The 17,116-nt window shown below is 42.8% G+C and overlaps 1 protein-coding gene across 8 annotated transcripts in view; it reads left to right on the plus strand.

Annotated features, from left to right (window-relative positions):
• Window positions 1-17,116, plus strand: part of PML (PML nuclear body scaffold) — a 47,137-nt gene that overhangs the window by 2,904 nt on the left and 27,117 nt on the right. The gene's annotated exons all lie outside the window — the stretch shown is intronic.

A 17,116-nucleotide genomic window follows, 5' to 3' on the forward strand; every position in this document is an offset into this window, starting at 1 on the left:
TAAACAGCATAAGATTTCAATTATTTTTAAAAATAAATAATACTGTTTATATGGTTCAAAAATTACAAACAAAACTGATGTAGAGAGTGCTAAGTCTCTGTTTCTCTTTATAATCTGCCTAATTCCCACCACTTCATCCTCCTCCCATCCAGGTAATCATTGTCACTAGTTTGAATGTTTCCAGAGTTTCTTTGTGAATATATACACAGATAGAAGTTATATAGTCTTTTGAGGTCTTATTTATACCCCTTTTGGCCAAAAAAGTAGCATACCTGTGTGAACTTTGGGACACCCTCCCCCAATAAAGTTCTTGTGTATTGTGTGCTTGTTCTTGGGGATGTAATTTTAAAGTGAAGAATAGGGGACCCTCTGAGAACTGCATTCCTGCTGAGCTGGCTGTGGCTCACTAGGAGGCTTACCACCTGCACTTCCCACTGCCTCTCTTCCCAACCCCTGTCCCCCCACCTCCCGCTCCCAATTCCTCAACAGTGATATTATCATTTGAATTTGGATTTCTTTGCTTAGTTTTAAGGTTGAGGTTCAGCGCTTTTCATATGTTTATTTACCATTTTTTCTTCATTTGTGAGTTGCCTATTTGGGTCCTTTGCCTTTTTTTCCCCTTGGAGGAATTAATCTCTTTAATTGTAGGAGGCTGTTGTAGTGCAAACACAATACTTCACACAGCATAAGGTATTGGTGTTTAAGTTTTTAGTTTTATGTAGTCCAATCCATCAATCTCCCTTTATAGCAAGGATGGGGAACATTTTTCTGCCAAGGGCCATTTGGATATTTATAACATCATTCGAGGGCCATACAAAATTATCAACTTAAACATTAGCCTGCTACAGTTGGTCAAACATTTAATGAGCTCACCCCTAATGCCTTGGCAGGGCCAGACCAAATGGTTTCACGGGCCTCATACAGCCCACTGGCTGGACATTCCCCAGCCCTGCTGTATATTTTCTAGCTTTGGCCATCCTAGGAAGGATTTTTTTTCCCCCATATCAATGTTAAAAATATTTTCTTATATTCTATTTTAATATTTGTATGACTTTATTTTTATAATTAAAATTTTAATTCAAATGGTATTTATTTTTGTGTGTGGTATATATAAGGTAGAAACCTTCACTTTTTTTCTCTCCAAATGAGAAGCCAGTTTTTCTCAATTTTCATTGAAAGATTTTAATAATCCACTCTTGCCCCGATTTGAAATGCCCTAAATAATCATGTACTAAATGCCCATGTAGTCATGAGTATGTTTGTAAATCTCTGTTCTGTGCCAGTGATCTCACTATTTCTATGCTAATCCATATGCTATATGGAACTCTGTGGCTTTGTGTTTGATAGGGCAAGTTCCCATTCTTCAAAAATAACTTGCTTTTCTTTTGCTCTTTCTTATGCAGTTTTACAACTTACATATTCATTGGGATTTTGATTGAAATTGCAGTAAAAATGGGGTGAATTGCCCTCATCTCTAGTTATATCTTTTGGGTTTTATAGTTTATTCATATATGTCTTGAACTTTTTAAAATTATAGTTAAATTTTGAATATTTAATGATATTGAGACTAGAATGTTAATTATTTCTAATTGGTTATCATTAGCATTCACTAATCCTCTCAGCTTCTGTATATTAATTATATCTAGCCAATTATATCGAACTCTTATTCTGTAAGTTTTTCAGTTTCTTTTAATTTTTCTAGGTAACAATCATATCATCTGAAAATAATAAAAACTTTTTCTTTCAGTATTTACACACATTACTTTGTGGCTTTGTTTCACTGGCCAGAACAGTATTGAATAATAGTATTTAGAAAAAGCAACTTTATCTTGTTCCTATCTTCATGAAAAGTTTTCTTATGTTTTCTTGTTTAGTATCGTGCTTATTATTGACTTTCTTAGGTAGCTTTTAAAAATCACATTGAGAGCCCTAGCTGGTTTGGCGCAGTGGATAGAGCATTGGACTGTGGACTGGAAGGTCCTGGCTTCGATTCTGGTCAAAGACACATGCTCAGGTTTTGGGCTTAATCCCCAGTGGGGGGTGTGCAGGAGGCAACTGATCAATGATAATCTCTCATCATTGATGCGTCTATGTCTCTCTCCCTTCCTCTCTGAAATCAATAAAAGTACATTAAAAAAATAAAAAATGAAAATCACATTGAGAAAGTTGCTTTTCCATTTCTTGTTTACTAAGAATTTTGTTTTATTTTTAACAAATAAAAATATTTGTTAAACATTCAGGAATGAGTGTTCTTTTGGACTCTATTAAGGTTGCCCTTCACCTTTTAGTATTATGAATTATATTAATAGGTTTCTTTATGTTGAGCCATTTTTTAATTCCCAGGAGGAAATCTCTATTTGGTCATAATATACTGTTATTATTTTAATTCATAACTAGTTTCCATTTATAATATTTTATTTAGGCTATTATCTATATTTATAGATGTGATCAATTTTTATGAATATGTGTGATTTCTTTTTTAAGTTTTCCTTCAATGAATATAAATCTCTTTCAATGAATTTGTAAGCTTTCCTCTTATGAACATAATCCTATATAATAAAGAGCTAATATGCTAATTAGACTGAACAGCAGAATGACTGTCTGGACCGGATGATGTCGGGGCTGCAAGGGCCAGCTGAGGCAGCCGGGCTGTGAGGGCCAAGCTCCTTGCATGAATGTCGTGCATCGGGTCTCTAATAATATATATAAATTACTTAGCATAGTGCCTTGCACATATTTGCAATAAATGTTAAAATCTTACTATTTATATCCTTTCTCTGCTCTACAATTTAAAGGATGTAAGCAATTGAGGCTTATAGAAGTTTCTTGAAAAACTATCTGAGACTGGTGCCTTTTTTGAAGAGTAGATTATTTTTCCATGGTATTGATCTACTTTGGATCTTGACAGATTTTCTGGAACATTTTCCAGTTCATCCTGAGTTAGTTTTTAGCTTTCATAATTTAAAAATCTCCTTTATACCTGTAACTATATCTTCTTTCTTATTTTTAATATATATTTGTGGTTATTTCAGTGATCTTTTCAAAGTACTAGCTTTTGGTCATATATTCCTTATTAATGTTTTCTTTTCAAGTAGCTTGTAATGTTTGCTTTCTATATTTGATGTTAATTTCTATAGTCTGATCACTTAATATGTAAGAGTTCTATATCTTAGACTATATTGAGGTTTTCTTTGGGGCCTAGCATATTTTTTGAACTAGTATATTCCTAGGATTTTTTTAAAAATGTGTATTCTTTAGAGTACACACATATCTATCTATCTATCTCTCTATATAAAATATGCATATATTTATGTTATATATATTCTTGTTACTCTTGTTTAAATTTTTAGCAAGCATATTACAACATATTTGTGTGTATGTATATACATTTATCAAGAGTAGAGTGCCACTATTCTTCCAGATAAGATAAAAGCTTTAGCCGAAACCGGTTTGGCTCAGTGGATAGAGCATCGGCCTGCGGACTGAGGGGTCCCGGGTTCGATTCTGGTCAAGGGCATGTACCTGGGTTTCGGGCACATCCCCAGTGGGAGATGTGCGGGAGGCAGCTGATCGATGTTTCTCTCTCATCGATGTTTCTAGCTCTCTATCTCTCTCCCTTCCTCTCTGTAAAAAATCAATAAAATATATTTTTTAAAAAAAGATAAAAAATTTAGCATATTTTTCTGAGTCTTTTTCTCCATTTTTTTCCCCTATACCCAGATTTAGTTAAAATAACATGAAATTTTAGTTCTATCTATATTATTGCCAAATTTTTATGCCTCTTCTTGTCTAATCATCTTTTCTTAACAGTTATTAAGTGTCTTAATCACATTATAACTTACTTGTTATCTATATTTTAGATTTTAATTTCTCTCATTGCTCACAATTTTTTCTACAGCATATCTTCCCCTTTATTGAATTATTTAATGTGATTAATTTCCCATTTGCCTGAACTATTTTGAGTAATTTTTTGTTTGTTTTTCAAAAAATTTACTTTCTGAGGCCTTAAGTGTCTTAACTTGCATGTTCTTTTGCTGTCACATAAAGGAAAGTTTTGTTAGGTGTAAAACTCTGGGGTCACCATCACAGTTTCTTCATCTTAGAATATATAAACATTGCTTTATAAATTTCTGGCTTCCAATGTTGCAGATGAGAAATTCAGTTATTGTCTGATATTTTTTCTTTGTGGTTAATCAGTTTTAGTTTCCTAAGGATTTCATATAATTATTTTCTTTTTTCTTGCAATGATTGATCAGGCTGTATTAGATATAGGTCTTTTCCCCCCAATGCTCCTCTATGATAGTGTTCATCTGAAAAGTCAAGTCTTCATTTCAGAGATGTTGTCTTCTGCTTTTTTATATATTGATTTCCCTTCATTTGCTTATTTTTTTCTTTTTCAACTATTGCTATATGGATATTGGAACTCCAAATCCATTTCTTACATCTTTTATCCTTTTTTCATTAGTTCTTTTACTTCGCTTTTTTTCTTACAGATTCGCAGAGTTCCTTGAATCAATTTTATAATTTACCAACTATTTTTTTAGGAGACCCCTTTCTACTATTTACTACCTATGATAAGTTTTGTTTTTCTTAGCAATCATGTGGATTTTTTAATTGCTAAAAATGGTTCATGTTCTCAGTATGCTTTTCTTATCAGCCTGTTCTATGCAGTATATTCTTTAATCTCCCTAAAAAATAAACCTAGGCCCTGGCCAGTGTGGGTCAGTGGTTAGGCCAGGGGTGGGCAAACTTTTTGACTCGAGAGCCACAATGGGTTCTTAAACTGGACCGGAGGGCTGGAACAAAAGCATGGATGGAGTGTTTGTGTGAACTAATATAAATTCAAAGTAAACATCATTACATAAAAGGGTACGGTCTTTTTTTGTTTTTAGTTTTACTCATTTCAAACGGGCCGGATCCGGCCTGCGGGCCGTAGTTTGCCCACGGCTGGGTTAGACTGTCGGCCTACAGACCAAACTCAGGTTTGATTCCTGGTCAAGGGCTCGTTCGTACCTGGGTGCAGGTTTGATCCCTGTCCCCATTGGGCGTGGGTGAGAGGCAACCAACTGATGTGTTTCTCTCACATTAATGTTTCTCTCTCTTTCTCCCTCCTTCCCTACCTTTCACTCTCTCTAAAAATCAATGGAAAAATATCCTCAGGGGAGGATTAAAAAAAAAGAGAAGCAATTTTTAGATGTTTTATGTGTTTCTGTATTACCCTTTTTTAAGTGTGAGCTGAGAATCAGTTTGCTCATTTTGGCTGCTGATTCTCTTTATAGGTCCTGTGGTTCTTTGTGGTCTGCTCACCTGTAAATGTTGATATCTAGATTGTATAGTTTTAATAACTGATGCTGGCAGCAGTTGTATAAACCACAGTTTCCACCTCCCACTCCTACAGTGAGGAGTGTGGTAGCATCCAAGTGGCCCCACTTCTAGTGTGGGGGGTCAGGGGTGGATTTCTCCCCAGGTACAATAGACAAGGCTGGTTCAGCCAGCAAGAGGACAGGATTCTGGACCTGTGAGCATGGCAGATGGCTAAAAAATTTGACCCTATTGCTAAAAATCATACATAGTTCACACAGTTTCACAATTTACCAGTGGTTACTGAAAAAACTAAACTTGCTTTTTCTGCACAAAACCTAGGTCCTAGAAATAACCCACAACTTTCTCCAGGAATAAATCACTCTACCCTTAGACACTGAGCTGATTAGGGTACATGTTAAAGAGCAGTACCAGAGTTGGTCTTAAAGTGGGGCTGTTGGCATTTGGTCACCATGTCTGTGGAATCCATTCTTTCAGCCCACCTTCCTACTGTGTGGCAGGCCCTCTGCTATGTAATCCTATGTAATAAAAGGCTAACGTGCAAATTGGCTGAATGGTGGAACGACCGGTCACTATGACGTGCACTGACCACCAGGGAGAAGACGCTCAACGCAGGAGCTGCCCCCTGGTGGTCAGTGTGCTCCCATAGGGGGAGTGCTGCTCAGCCAGAAGCCGGGCTCATGGCTGGCAAGTGCAGCAGCTGTGGCAGGAGCCTCTTCTGCCTCCCGGCATCACTAAGGATGTCCGACTGATGGCTTAGGCCTGCTTCCTGCCGTCAATTGAACATCCCCCAAGGGTTCCCATACTATGATAGACCACAGGCCAGGCTGAGGGACCCCCCACCCCTGAGTGCACAAATTTCGTACACTGGACCTCTGGTAGAAAAAATAAAATAGAAGACAAAGGGGCTAGACAAGGACATATTTTTACAAGAGCCTTCTCAACACATGTTTGCAAAACCATCTATAGTTGATAACACTGTAGCATATAATTGAAATTCACTAAGAGAGTAGAAATTAAATATTCTCACCAAAAAATAAAAAAAAGATACGTATGTGGGGTGATGGATGTATAAATTAACTAGATGGCAGGATTACTTTCACAATCTATACACATATAAACTCATTATCATGTACATTTTAAATATCTTACAGCTTTGTCAATTATCTATATACTAGAGGCCCGGTGCACAAAAATTTGTGCACTCAGGGAGGAGGGGGGGTCCGTCAGCCCGGCCTGTGCCCTCTCGCAGTCTGGGACCCCTTGGGAGATAACGACCTGCTGGCTTAGGCCTGCTCCTGGGTGGCACAGGGCAGGCCCAATCCCTAGGTGCAGCCCCTGGTCGGGCTCAGAGCAGGGCCAATTGGGGAGTTGGGGCACCAGCCCCTGTCATGCACGGAGCAGGGCGGATTGGGAGATTGAGATGCCACCCTCAGTCACGCTCAGGGTAGGGCCGATTGGGGGGTTGGGGCACCGCCCCCTGTCACACTCAAGGCAGGGTCCATGGGGAGGTTGCGGTGCCACCCCCTGTCACGCACAAAGCAGGGCCCATCAGGGGGGTTGGGGCTCTGTACCCTGTCACGCACACAGCAGGGCCCATCAGAGGGTTGGGGAGCTCCCCTTGTCACGCACAGAGCAGGGCCGATCAGGGGGTTGAGGAGCTCCCCCCTGTCACTCACAGAGTAGGGCCGATAGGGGAGTTGGGGGACCCCCCTGTCACACACACAGCAGGGCCTATCAGGGTTGGGGCACCGCCACTGTCACACTCAGGGCAGGGCCGATGGGGAGGTTATGGCTCTACCCCGTCACACACAGAGCAGGGCCCATGGAGGGGGGGGGGGGTTGGTTGGGGCGCTGCACCATGTCACACACAGAGCAGGGCCGATGAGGGGGTTGGGGCGCCGCACCCTGTCACACACAGAGCCGCAGGGCGATCAGGGGGTCGGGGAGCTCCCCCCTATCAGGCACAGAGCAGGGCTGATCAGGGGGTTGGGGCGCCTTCCCCTGTCACGAACAGAGCAGGGCGGATAGAGAGGTTGTGGCCCCGCCCCCCGTCACACACAGAGCCGCAGGGCGATTAGGCGGTTTGGGCGCTGCCCCCTGTCATGCTGATCCCGGTGCTGAGAGGCCTCTCGGCTCCACTGATCCCGGTGCTGGGAGGCATATTACCCTTTTACTATATAGGATAGAGGCCTGGCGCACAGGTGGGGGCCGGCTGGTTTGCCCTGAAGGGTGTCCTGGATCAGGGTGGGGGTCCCCACTGGGGTGCCTGGCCAGCCTGGGTGAGGGGATGATGGCTGTTTGCAGCTGGTCACACACCCTTTAGGGTGGGGGTCCCCACTGGGGTGCCTGGCCAATCTGGGTGAGGGGCTGAGGGCTCTTTTCAGGCTGGGGGTGACTGAAGCTCCCAACTTCTCCTTTTTTTCTTTTTTTTTTATTCTGGGCCAGCTTTAGCTCTGGCTCCAGCTCTGAGGCCTCTGCTGCTGAAAGCAGGTATCTGGTTTGTTTGGGTTCCATAATCGAAACACTGTATCAACTCCAGCTCTGAGATCCCGGGGGGCTGAAAGCAGGTTTCTGGGGTTTTGTTTTGCTTCTATATTTGTTACAATGTTTCAAACTGCAAGCTCAGAGGCCGGCAAGGCAGGCAGGGAACGTTGGATTCCTCCGTTACTGAAGCAAGCAAGTCTCATGTTAGCTTCAAGCTGCCTGGCTGCCGGCCGCCATCTTGGCTGGCAGTTAATTTGCATATCTCGCTGATTAGCCAATGGGAAGGGTAGCGGACGTACGCTAATTGCCATGTTTCTCTTTTATTAGATAGGATATAAAGAACCAGGGTCTGTAACATTCAAAACGACCGAAGGCTCGACCGAATGCCAGGCTGCGCATGCAGCAGGCTCTGGTGGGCATGGACTGGCGAGCAGGATGAATTGCTGACCTCTCAAAGAGAAAGAGAGGCGGGGCTGATTAGCAGCTGAGCTTCTCTTTCTCTTCGAGAGGTCAGCAGTTCAGCCTGCTTGCCAGCAGCCTGGGGCTGCTACTGATCAGCCCTGACTCTCTGATCAGGCCCAGAGATAGGCCTGGAGACGCTGACTGGCATAGAAACCAGCCAATCAGAACAAACCTGGGTGAACTGCAAGGAGCCAGAGGCTGCCTAGGAGGCGGAGCTTTTGACACTGACTGGCATAGAAATCGACCAATCAGAACCTAATCTGGGTGAACTGCAAAGGCAGAACCTAAAGTGGGAGCTGAGGAGGGGTTTTAAGGGCAACAGCTGTTTGGTGTAAGGTGTAAGAAAGCGGTTCAATTTTTTAATGACCAGTTTGGCAGTATAGTGCATATGGCTGGCTATCAGTCCAGATATAGGGATTATGTGTTTTTGTCTGACAAGAGCATCTCCTCCTGCTGAAAAAGGCTCCCCCCCCCCCTCATTTAAGCAATCCTATCCTGTATAATCGATCTATACTAATAATAGGGTAATATGCTAATTAGACTGGGTTGACCAGCCACCTTCCGGACCTTTGACTTCCTTCCAGACAAAGCCATGGTGGTGGAGGCAGAGGCAGTTAGGGGTGATCAGGCCAGCAGGGAGGGCATTTGGGGGCAAGATCAGGCCTACAAGGGAGGGCAGCTGGGGGTGAGATCAGGCTGGCAGGGGAGGGCAGTTAGGAGCTATCAGGCAGGCAGGCAGAGGCAGTTTGGGGTGACCAGGCAGGCAGGCAGAGAGGTTAGGGACGATCAGGCAGGCAGGCAGAGGGGTTAGGGGTGATCAGGCAGGCAGGCAGGTGAGCAGTTAGGAGCCAGGGGTCCCAGATTGCGAGAGGGATGTCCAACTGCTGGTTTAGGCCCACAGGGATCGGGCCTAAAGCGGCAGTCAGACATCTCCCAAGGGGTCCCCAATTGGAGAGGGTGCAGGCTGGGCAGAGGGAACCCCCCCCCCCCACACACACACACACACACGAATTTCATGCACCGGGCCACTAGTAGGGTATAAATATGAATAGATACAGCCCTGGCCCTCCGTGAGGTCACAGTCTGGTGAAGGAACCAGGTCTGCTCTTAACGTTCTGGGCTGCAGGGTGCTATGAGGAAACCCACTAACCATTGTCAGTCATTCTGTGCTTTGATAATTCCCTTTATTATACTGCCCTTGAGTTTACAGTCTCCCTTGCCAGTATCCCTGTCTGGTGTGTGCTCAGTCAGTTTAAGGGCAGAAGAAAGAGGAAGGTAGGCACAAAGGCAAGTGATCTCAGAAAAGGCCACCTGTCCAGCCTAAATCTGCTGGGGAAGGCAGCCCCAAGAGGGTGCCAACAGCCTGACATATAAGGAAGGAGAAAGGGCATGGAGGTGGGAGGAGCAGGCCAAGGTAGCACGGAGACTGCTGCCTTTCAGGAACTGCAGGTAAAGGTGTGCACAAAACAATGTGCAGATGATGTTTTGTTGAGTTGTACACTTGAAACCTGTATGGTTTTGTAAACCAATGTTACCCCAATAAATTCAATTTTTTAAAAAAAGAAAAGAAACAGCAAATAAGAGGTTGCTGAATTTAGACCTTCATAAGACTCTAATTAACATTTATTGTTACCTCCTTTTTGTACAATGCTCTTTATCCAAAGATAAACCATGTTATGAGTTGGTGCAGGAAAAGAAAAGTCTTTCATGAGACTTGTTTGAGACTCAAATTTAATAGGAGGAGGATGCAGAGTATTAGTAAAACACACAGTGCTTATAATATAGATACACAAATAAAAAGAATTCTTTAGATAAGGGGGGAAAAAGTGTGCATTTAAAGCAGGGGTTGAGGTCAGACAAGATGAGCTTGGAGGAATCAGGGCTCTATCCTATAATTTCCAGGACATAGAATGTTCTCAGCTTGCTCCTTTCTCATGCAATTTACTCTTGTTTTACCAGTGAATGACTTATAAAACAAAGTGTACATGTCACCCTATGGGACTGTGTTGGAAATCCACTGATGGGTGTGAGTGCAGAGAGTGGAAAGATCAAGTCCTCTCTGTACTGTGCTACTGTGATTGAAACGGGTGAGTTTGGGAACAGGGTGAGCAGTATTTGCTTCTTTAGCTGCATACTTATTTATATTTCACTTCATTCCATAAATAATTTGAGGAGGTTTACCACCATGCTGTTGGATTTGTGTGCCCAACAGAAACTGTAGCAAAGAATCTGAACCAAGGAACAGTGAGCCCCATTAGGAGACGGAGGTCACGGTGCAGGTGGGAGTGAGATCTGCAAGAGTTAAGAGATGCAGGGGTGGGGAGAAGGCCAGGGCCTGTCTGACCTAGAGGTCAAGGTGACTTCCACCCTTTCCATCATGTGTGATAGGGATGCTGAGTACTCTTCCCACCCAAGAGTAATGTGGGTCTAGGCTGCAGGTGGAGCTGAGACCATGTCTGAGTGTCATATCTCAAAGTTTGACCAGATTGGGTGGGGTAATTAATCCGGGGCCATCAGGCTTGTAGCCAGAAAGAGCTTTAATTACAGTTGAGTGGAGAAAGCAAAAGACTAATTAATAAAGTTTGGGAGGTGTGATGAGATCATAAACTGAGAAAAAAGTCCCCAAGACCGGAAGTTGGAATCATTGGCAGCAGGTTGGGGAGAGGCATGCTGGACAGGCCAGGGCAGAGGTGGATATATATCATGCAGTGGCAAAGCTTGTGGCAAGGAACGGGAGGTCTGCTGGCTAAAGAGAAAATGGAAAAGACAGATCCTGATGGGTCTGCTTAGGGTCAGGGCTGGGGGGTGGGGGGAGCCAGGAGCCAAGGGTGCAAACTCTAAGGAGCACCCTTGCCTTCTGCATTCTAGGTGTCTGGCTGGCTTCTCATCCCTTCCCTGCCTGGTGCTCTCCTGGTACCCTCTGTGAAGTTATCAGTAAATTTGCATCTTATTGGTGTTTGGTGATCTCCCTGGGATTAAATGCAGGCCTAAAAAGAGCATCCATGGGCAGATAAAAGGCTGCTTCCGGGAGTTAGGACACTGTCAAATGACCCACTTTCAAGTTTTTCTGTGAATTCACCCAGGAGACTTGGTTTCAGAGCCAGGAACAGCTGCTTTTCCTTTCATTGGGTGGAGGTAGGGGAGATCGAAGGTAGATTTAGTTGAATAATATGTGAGTAAAAGGGATTCTCCCTCCCCCCACCCCCCATGTGCCCTTTTATGTTTTGGAGAAAGAAGCAAAAATTTAAAGTAACCTGCCCTGACTGGTTTGGCTCAGTGGATAGAACGTCGACCTGCAGACTGAAAGGTCCCAGGTTCGATTCCGGTCAAGGGCATGTATCTTGGTTTCGGGCACATCCCCAGTAGGGGGTGTGCAGGAGGCAGCTAATCCATGTTTCTCTCATTGGTGTTTCTAACTTTCTAGCCTCTCCCTTCCTCTCTGTAAAAAATCAATAAAAAAATATATTTTAAAGTAACCCAAGCCAAGATCTCTGCTTTCTCCATCTGTAAAGAGTAAGCTTTGCTGCTCAGGGATGGAGGCCATAGACATTTTACAAGAATTTTTTTAACAGTAAGACTGGAAAGTAACAGGCTTTTGTCATTGATTTCTAACTCATAAGATTAAACTACCTGGAACCACATCCATCCATCTGTCCAGCCAGCCATTGAACAATCTTTTATTGAACTTTTATTTCATGCCCGACACTGTGATAACTGTTGCTGGGAGAATAAGAATCCCTGTCTTGGAAGTCTAGATCTATGGAGGGTTTCTGTCTACAGTAGTTGTGGGTACACATAGCCCTGTGCTCTGTGTGTACATATTGGAAGACACGGTCAGATAAAGTGCAGAGGCAGTTTTAAGGAGGGGAAAGTTATATTTAATTGGGAGGTTGAAAGAGTTGACATTTGAGCTGTACCTTGACCTTAAAGGTTTGTGTGTATTAGTTTCAACTAAAACAAATGTATAAATTAGTGGCATAATTTAGTTAGTGGCTTAAGCAAAAAATGAGTGAATGACTTAAGAAAGTGACTAGGTGTAGAGCTGGCCTCTGGCCTAATCTTATTAGATATTGAAATTGTGTCACCAGGACCTATTTTCTTTGTTTTTTTTTCTTGTGACATGGATTTCCTCCAGCTCAGCTCCATCCTTCTGTGCTGCCAAATGATTGCAGCAGCTCCAAAGGTTACACAACCTCAGCCTCAAATCCAGTGTCAGAGAATAAGAATCTTTTCCCTCACGGGCTGAGAATGGGGAGTGTGGGGCTCCCTAAAGGTGAAGTCCAGTTCCGCATGGTACAAAAAGAAAGAGGAGTGTCCTTCATGTGTCAAATGTCCAGCAACCACCGCAAGTGAAAGCAAAGACGAGGAAAGATTCCAGGTGTGTGGAATGCAGTGGAGCAGAAACTAAAGGGCAGAACAGGTCTGCTGCCGGCCTCAAATGAAGCTCCCCGACCCTTCGGTGCCTGGGCAGCCCCTTTCCAATAGGAAGCTTCCCTTTTCCAACCTGGTCAGAGCATGGACTGTCTGGTTGGATTCAACCTCTTCTTAACACAATAGAGCACTGTCCTATCTTTTGAGATATTTTTCCTGTGCTATTACCTTAAGTCCCACATTCTCCTGCCAGTAACATTTACTGGCATGTAAATTGTTTGTATCACATAAGATTTTTGAGGAAGAGAGAACTGTTATCCTTGTATAAATGAGGCAAGAGGTGAGAGCATTCATGGGCGCTAACCCGAACAGGAGGGCTTTCCCATGGCGGGGCCGCACAGGATGCCGGATCCCCTGTGCACACGGTGCTCCTTTCCTGCTGCTGCTGGCCTCTGCATTCAGGCACTCATCAGCTAATAACAGGGCGGAGTTGCCAAAAGGGATTCTATAAGTCACTTGCTTAGAACTTAGAGTGTATTTCCCTTAGAATTAGATTATTAAGAGGAAGCACGCTATTCAAACAGTATTAAAATTTAATTTTCCTTTACATTAATGAAAGGAAAAGGAACTGAAGTAAAATTGGACCTGCTAAGCTTCAAAGAATATTTCTTCATCCTAAAATATTTTCCTAAAAGATCTCTTTAAGATTAAGTAAAACAGCCCTGACCGGTTTGGCTCAATGGATAGAGCGTCAGCCTGCAGACTCAAGGGTCCCAGGTTTGATTCCGGTCAAGGGCATGTACCTTGGTTGCGGGCACATACCCAGTAGGAGATGTGCAGGAGGCAGCCGATCGCTGTTTCTCTCTCATCGATATTTCTAACTCTCTATCCCTCTCCCTTCCTCTCTGTAAAAAATCAATAAAATACATATTTTTTAAAAAGATTAAGTAAAACAATTATTGAGACATTAAGTGCTTTTAATGAAATGCTTCCATTTCAGACAGTAGTGACTGAGCCCCTGCTGGGAACGGTTGGGGTGGCCCCTGCCATGTACCCAGCCTTGGTTCCATGTCACAATTGTTCCAATGGACAGCACTGGTGCTTTTACTTTGACATCACTTTTCATGGGTTTTTTTATTTTGATTCAGCTCTTGGTTGGATGCATGTTGTCAATCAGCAGTTTTTCTTCCCAGAAGGACGTCTGTGTTCTGAATTCCTAGTCTCTTGGTGTTGAGGATGTCTGTTGGTGGCTCTTAGACTTGAATGGCATCTTGCCCGAGTCTAATACTATCCCTGCATCACACTTTTTCTTTTAGAACTTTGTAGACTTGGCTGCATTTTCTTCCAACATCACCTGTTCATGAGGACCAATATATTTGCTTTTTCAGTCTTAATGCCTAGAGATCTTTTTCATTCTTGAAGTTTATTAATTTAACCAAGCTGTCTTGGTGTTGAGCATTTTGTATCAAATTATTCTAGAATCTGGCATGCTCCTTCAATCTAATAATTCTGTTTGTTTCAGTGAAGTTTTCTTACATCTCCTCTCTCTTCCTCCTTATTTTCCTCTTTTTGCTCTATGACCATTAGTATTACAATTTTTAATTTATTATTTTAAGTTTTTCTCAGATTACTAATCTGAACAGTATTACTATAATTTGGAGGAACTTACTTAATGACTCTTGAATGAGTAATGAAGAGCAAAACCACAGTATACATTCAAAGCTACATAAAATCATTGTACACACATTTTTATAAGGTACTTGACAATATCAAAATTGTTTGTGTCACATAAAATTCACTACCTGTTTCTATGTCACCAGATTCTATTAACATTTAATTATTAACTTTAGTCATTTAATTTTCTAACAAATTCCTGCTTTGGCATATTTTATAATTTGGATTTATCCTGCCAAAGCTGTTAGAGTTGGTGGGGTATTTCGAGATTGGCATGACTAAAGAGAAGAACTGCCTGTTTATACCATGTTACTTAACTCATATTTTATGAAATTATTGTTACCTTAATTATTAAGTACCATTTTTCTTACTTGTGGTTTTAATTAAGTGATTGTTTTAGCTATTTCTATTTCTTGCCATTTCATTTCCTGAAATTAGATCAAGTTTAAATAGCTTGATAATCACTGTACTTATCTATGTGATAAACTTTGTCTTACTGTCTTGTAACATTTACTGGCATGTAAATTCATGTTGCATTAATGTTCACTAATATAATTGTAGCGCATTATTATAAAACTCAATAAATTTCCCCAAGTGACCTAACTGTTCCCAAAAGTGAATCTCCTTTATGAACATAAAACTTATATGATGCTTTAAAAATGTCTTGCACTTGATACTCTTCCAGCTGTACTTCTGAGGTGCATCGTTGCCGTCTCCTCAGCATATGACAATAATCACATTTTAGAAATATCGTCTTGGTGGCACTGGGAAGGGTTGATTAGAGAGACCAGAGGCAGTGTGGCCTGTTAGGGAACAGTGCCAAAGGAGATAAGCCCTATTGGGGCAAGAACAAAGGCAGTAGCAATGGGAACTCATTTAGAACCAGGATTCTGCCTTAGTGACCTTTATATCCTATCCCCACACCTGCACATACTAGTAGTTGGTACTCAGTAAATGAAGATGGAATCAACAGGCAATGATGAGTACTTGCTGAAGCAACAGAGGACAGGGAGGAATCTGGAATTCCCCTTGGTCTCTGGCTTGAGTGACCTTTGAGTCGTAGATAGTGCCACTCACTGCCATAAAGAGGGCAGGAGGGGCAGGGGTACCACACAGCAGTGCATCTGCTACCTACTGAATGAGTTATGGCCTAACAGAACATTGTATGCCATGGATATACTAGCCCTATGTCTTGGGAGCAGGGACCCACATAGAAAGAGTAGGGAAGAAAAAGCACAAATGTTCTTGTCCTCATTCATACATGTGGAGCCAGCATAAGACAACAGTGTGAAACAGATGAGGTTTCTTCCATTCACCTTTCCTTGCTGCTTCTCTTAACTAGTATCTTAACTAGTATCTTTAGTATCTTCCTCTCAGAGCCCCCAGATTCTCCCATCTCAGTCACCTTCTTCTCAACCAATGAATAGTTGGAAGAGGGAGGGCCATAGGAATAATGCTTTCACTCTCTACAGGTATCCCAGGCTCTATAATTACCTACCTCCTCTCCTGGCTTCAGGAGTCTTATTTCCTCCACGGTGTCACCAGGGCAGGAAACCAGTCTGATTAAATGCATTCCATACAACGGTGTAAATGACTGATGGGTCCCTTTAACTGCCCTCTAGCTAATTATTTGAGTTTCCAAAGGAGGCTGCTCCTTTTGCTACTTCTCCAAAGTGAAAGCTCCCAGTCCACTCTTGTGAGGGGGCACATAGAAGTGGTGAAGTGGGGAGTTTTTCAGTTGCTGTTCAGACAAAGCCAGGCCCTGACCTGAAGTCCTACTCTGGGCTGGCTGTCCTCCATTAATCCTATTTTTGTAGGGCTTTTGCTTCCTGCGTTTCTGAGATACCCTATTTCCTAGAATAACAGAAGTATCCTCCTGCTCTGGTCCCAGCAGGAGGTGCGGCTGGACTGGGGTGGCTTGTCCATACTGGGCCCCCACTTAGTGGTGACGTTTCCTTACTGTCTGAGGTTGAGAGGTTCACCCACCAACAGTGGGGCTACCCATGTGTATATGTGTAGTTAATGCCCCCTCCTTTTTAATGGCTCCAGAATGACCCATGTGTACCTGGCACCATGCTGGTCACCTCACATACACCAGCCTATCTTTGTCCTTGCAACAAGTCTATGAGAGAGGCATCTTTTTTTTTTTCCCAAATATATGTTATTGATTTTTTACAGAGAGGAAGGGAGAGGGATAGAGAGCTAGAAACATTAATGAGAGAGAAACATCGATCAGCTGCCTCCTGCACACCCCTACTGGGGATGTGCCTGCAACCAAGGTACATGCCCTTGACCGGAATCGAACCTGGGACCTTTCAGTTTGCAGGCCGACACTCTATCCACTGAGCCAAACCGGTTAGGGCGAGAGAGGCTTCTTTATCCTCATTTTATGGATGGGCACCTTAAGACTCAGAGACAGTAATATACTCAAGGCCTCTTAGCTAGGAATTGAAAGAGCTCAAATTCAGGAGTCTATCCTCCACCAGAACTCAAACCCTTTATGCTTTCAGGTGGCCTCTGGCATGACAGTCAGAGGCAGCTTTAGGATGGGAAGACAGGAAACATGTTGGGGTTTCATGTAAAATATTAACAATGTAGTCAATTCACTGTACAGTCATAAAGGGGTAAGTGAAACAGTACATCTCAGGGAAGAGGAGAAAGCTTTGTGGTAATTCCTAGAGTGGATATTCTTCAAGGGTTCCCCATTGACTCCTATTTAAAATCCAAATTCCTTTGCCTGAAATTAATTTTGGAGACTTTTGGAAAATCTAAATAGGTGAAAAGATAAAGAGGTAACTCT

The sequence above is a fragment of the Myotis myotis genome, unplaced genomic scaffold, assembly GCF_014108235.1.
Source record: "Myotis myotis isolate mMyoMyo1 unplaced genomic scaffold, mMyoMyo1.p scaffold_m19_p_1, whole genome shotgun sequence".
NCBI classification, from domain to species: Eukaryota; Metazoa; Chordata; class Mammalia; order Chiroptera; family Vespertilionidae; genus Myotis; species Myotis myotis.